The sequence below is a fragment of the Pavona decussata genome, unplaced genomic scaffold, assembly GCF_977016875.1.
Source record: "Pavona decussata unplaced genomic scaffold, jaPavDecu1.1 SCAFFOLD_21, whole genome shotgun sequence".
NCBI classification, from domain to species: Eukaryota; Metazoa; Cnidaria; class Anthozoa; order Scleractinia; family Agariciidae; genus Pavona; species Pavona decussata.
In genome coordinates this window covers 5,306,442-5,311,257 of record NW_028145444.1, presented here as the reverse complement: position 1 = coordinate 5,311,257, position 4,816 = coordinate 5,306,442, and the positions used below count along the sequence as shown (strand labels likewise).

General features: G+C 40.2%; 1 pseudogene; it reads right to left on the bottom strand.

The window, feature by feature from the left end:
* Positions 1 to 1,637: 1,637 nt before the first annotated feature.
* On the bottom strand, positions 1,638 to 2,473 carry LOC146486405 (uncharacterized; annotated as a pseudogene).
* Positions 2,474 to 4,816: the final 2,343 nt, after the last annotated feature.

Genomic DNA, 4,816 nt, shown 5'->3' with positions numbered 1-4,816 from the left:
TTCATCAAGCAGAGCAGTCCTTCTTGGGTTTCTTATGCCAGTCACAGCGTCAAAAGAAAATGTTGACATTCCGGAAGAAAAAAATTTAAAAGGGTCCCTGGCAATTGTCAGATTTTCCTCACGACGTGACGTCTTCCAAGGATTGTTTAAATTAGCATAACTTTGAAGAATTCAATGCTAGTTGGAGTAAGGTTTAGAAGATTACCGACGAACAAGTAACTCCTGACGATCTATTTGTTATGGATGATACAAGAGTAAGAAAGTGTAGGGTGTGTGGCTTGGATGGTCACACACTTATCGATTATTCAAACAGGTGTGGGTTTTGCGGAGAGGGAATTGTTACTTGCGAATGCTTGAACTCTTGTTTAGTGAGCGAAGTTATGGCCTCACAAAACACCGCCCGAGAAGGAACGTACTAAAGGCAGAAAGTGGAAGGCAGAGACCAATGATGGGTAAGTAAAAACATATATCCTCTAATTCTATATAAAATCGCTTCACTAATACTTTAATGGGCAGTTCAGTTTTAACAGATCATTTGTTTTGTTTTTTGTTTAGCTGGGCATTTAATTTTAACTGATACAATTTAGGTACCCGATCTAAGGAACACAGTGCCAACAGGGGCAAAAATGATACCCTATTTAACGATCGAGAACCTTCAAAACCCTACCCTATCTCGTGGCACATACCTAAATAGCCCATATATGAGAGTTCCCCCCTCCCTCAAGCCTTGTAAAAAGGTCTTTTGCTAAGATTTCTGAAATTCAAACAGTTCAAGTATTGGGAAAGATGTTTATACGTTTATACAGCTATTTCAATTAAGGTTGTTGGATAAAAGGAAAAAGCTAAAAGACAAGACCGCAAGGTAACATGGGTAGTTCTTAATTTTTTTTTCGCAGAGGCGTGACAAGTAGGATGGAAGAAAACACTGTTAACATTTGTCTGCGCGTTTTAAAAGCAAAAAACAAGAATTCGCACGATTCGTATTCCGTTCGAAACGTGCCTCTCTTTGACAGTGTGACTAGATTAAAAGCCTACCTATTGGAGAGGTGCACAGAGAAACTCCGGCCAGCAACAGATTGTGACTTTACTTTTGGATACAGCGGTGAAGGAAACAAGAAGTTCACCATTACTTCGGAAATTCAACTTGCCGAGGCGCTTTCATTAGTGAAAAAGGGAATGGTTACGTTGTGGGTCGATCCACACTTAACTAAAGCCAAAAAATCACTCTCTTCAACATTGGGGAAGGAAAGAAAAGGTATAGTAATTTTATTTTGAATATCATCCCTGTCTCCTCAGGTTGCATACTCAGGAGAAAGTGTAACTCAAGAAGACGGCTGTCATTCAAGCTTCTTCAATTCTGCTTGTGATGATCAGGAAGTTGTTTTCAGCAACTTATTGTTTTGTGTAGCTAACCCCGGACCCAGTTCTGAGATGACTGTGATGAAGAAGAAGCGCCGTCACGTTATGAAGCATGCCTGTCAAGGTTGCGAGAGCACCATAAACTGCCAGAGTTTAAACTGCATTGTTGGGCCAGGATGTTGGTAAGGAACTTTAAATTTTCCGCTTGCCCATGTCAAACATTATCATTCCAGTAATGAGGGTGTTGGATTATTCTTAATGTTCGTCAATATTTTTCTTCAAATAATGATTCCCTCAGTGCAAAGGACGGGAATGGCAGTAATACGCGGTCCCCAGTTCTGCTTAAATTGTTTTACCACTGCTCTTTTTCCAATAAGGTTGTGTCCAGAGGTTGGAGAAATTCTTTTGTCCTATAAACATGACACAAAAATCAATTTTACAATTAAAAGAATGGAATGAATTTAAACCTAACAGGTAAAATAAGAACTGAACACTTACGAATCCGCTTTCATCTATGAACACAAACATCTGCTCGGAAGACCACTCTTGCTTCTTCAGATCTTTGAAGCGCAATTTTGTTGAGCTGATTATGAAATAGAGAAAAGTCCAGGTTAATTAAACGTTTCATAAGCCGTAAAAAAAATCGATTCCAAAGCAGAAAAATTCAGCTAACCTTTTTTAGACTGAAACGATTTCGTTTCAGATAATAGAAAATACTTGCTAATGCAAAATCTGATCCCGTCTCAGTATACACATCGTGCGCAATTTCTGACAGTGTCTTTTCGGGGTGTCCAAGCACTGTTTCCATAATCAAAAATTCCACGTGCGGGTGCATGGCCACACTGTTTATCGGTCTTCCGATGGTATTTGCTTTTACTTCCACATAGTTTAAAACTTTTGAGACATATCGCTCGATATTTCTTGGTGACATCCTCAAAGCGGCTGCCACCTCATCCACTTCATATCCTAAAATTTCATTCATCCAAATGGCTCGCCACCATAGATCTTCACTGTATGGGCGAGGCATAGCTGATTTTGATTAATTTATTCATAAAAAAATCCCAAATAACCTTGCGGTCTTGTCTTTTAGCTTTTTTGCTTTGATCCGACAACGTTAATTGAAAAAGCTGTATACAATCTCGTAAGGAAAGAGCAGTCGCCTGAATAGCAGAAGTGATTGGCAGGTGTTTTCTTTGGTTTCTGGCCGCCACATTGGTGCTTATGCGCATGGGCACCAATGTGGCAGTACAACTGAAGCGCTTATCAGCATGATTCACGAACGGAACAGTGCAACCAACGGTACTGGAGCCCGGTAAGGGCAGTCCTGTTCGACTTCAAGAAAGCCTTCGATCTTATTGACCATCACATATTGATCAATAAACTGCACAACTATGATCTCCCTGAGGCTATTCTGTTCTGGATTATCGATTTTCTCACCGACCGCAAGCAACGAGTGAAGCTCGGCTCCAACTGCTTCTCTGAGTGGGGAGCAATCTCAGCAGGGGTCCCCCAAGGGACTAAACTTGGCGTGTGGCTGTTCATCGTTATGATTAATGAGCTCGACATTCCCGATAACTATGGAAATACGTTGACGACACCACCATCTAAGAAACCATAGCCAAGAACCGGCCAAGTACCATCCAAACTACCGTTGACGTCCCCCCCACTAATATTGCAAAGAGAGATTCGCCTAACTAAGGTAACGACCTGCCAAACCTTTTCCATACTTGTTATCATTACCACATGTGTCATCGTCGTCTTCATTCTCAACTTCCCCAATTTCTACTTGTTCTTTCATTTCCTCCTTCTCTCTTGGTCCGTCCCGGGCAAGTTTTTTAAATTTGCGTCCCTTAATTTCTCCTATATGATAAATTTGTAAAGGTCGTAAACGCGGTTGGGCAGAAAAGGCTTCTGCTCGAAAAGTTAGGTAAAAGCGGGGTACTTTCGTGAAACAGAAAATAGCCTTAATTTCAGTCTACTTATACCCAACTTTTTCCTTAATGATCAAATTAAAGTTGACGTTGAAAGCGAAGTTTTTGTGACCCTCCCCCTCCACTCCTTATGTGTGAGTGACAAGCACTTCGGGGATGCAACTGTAATAATTAAACAGATGCAGAACATAATTTCTTCGCCTTACACCTTTACCCTTTGTGTGGATACATTTGGGAACGGGGGGGGGGGGGGGGGGGAGGTTTGGGTCTTTTTGACTGTACCCACTCACTTGTATTGCTGGTTTTCACTGTCACGCCATCAAAAAATAAATTTGAAGAATCTACATGTTAAAATAGAGTCTTAAATAAACAACATCTCCAAGTCTGAGGTCTGAATGATGTACCGTTCTTGAGTTACTTGCCGAAACATTTCACAGAGATTTATAGAGCTCACTATAGAGATGCCATGAGATAGATGCTTAAGATAGATGCTTTATTAAAACTAAATTGCAACCCGGGGGTTGAATTATATAGTTTTTTTACAATAAAATTTTAAAAATTTAAAAAATAACAAATGACAAAAATTACAATTTGAGCGCATTACTAAGAAGGAATGAGTTCTTTAATCTATTTGTCTTAAAATTAGTGTTGAATTTTCGTTTCTTCCTCAAATTGTAACGACAGGTGTTCCTCTCTGGGAGTAAAACATGGAGTTTATTATTCCTGTCTTCTGTGATCTTTGAAAAAGACTTGTTCGTCAGTGATTGTCTTCTTGCTGAACGAGTTTGAAGACCAGCCTGAGCCAAGGCTTCTTGGTAGGGCTTGAAGAGAAAAATGACTCGCATTGCCCTCCTTTGGATCCTCTCTAACTCTTCTGAAAGGTACTTTGGAAGACTATCATGGAATACTAGACAAACATATTCAGTAAGGGGACGAATACAAGTTCGATAAAATTGAATTAGCTCCCGTGTGCCAAGACCAGAGCGTTTGAGCTGCGACAGGCAATGCATCTGTTTCCTAGATTTGTTTCCGATATCATCAATATGACAATTCCATTTAAGGTTACATGTATTATGCATACCTAGAATCTTAGCTTTAGGAATGCATTTCACTACCGTTAATTACAATGGGGTCAAAGGAATTGTTTGTAGTACTAAAAGTTATTCGAAGTTCCTTGCACTTTGCCTCATTAAGCTGGAACCTGTCTTCAGCTGCTCTGGTTACGAAGGTGGGGGCCGAGAGCCCCGCAAAATAGGGCGGCAGGAGGCAGGAGGGAAAAGGGCGGGAAGCAGGAGAGAAATGCAAAACGCTAATTTTTGTCATTTATTTATGCATTTGAATCCTTTCAAAAACAAGAACCTTCAGGGGTGTCTTACAGAAAATTGATCGTACGTGCCTCGCTTATAACAGAATCATTAAAAAGTATATATCACTGGAAAGCTAATACAATGTAGATCATGAACAAATAAGAATTTTAAATGGTAAGCGCGCGCTAGCCTGTAAATGCAAAAAAAGACGATGTTTAC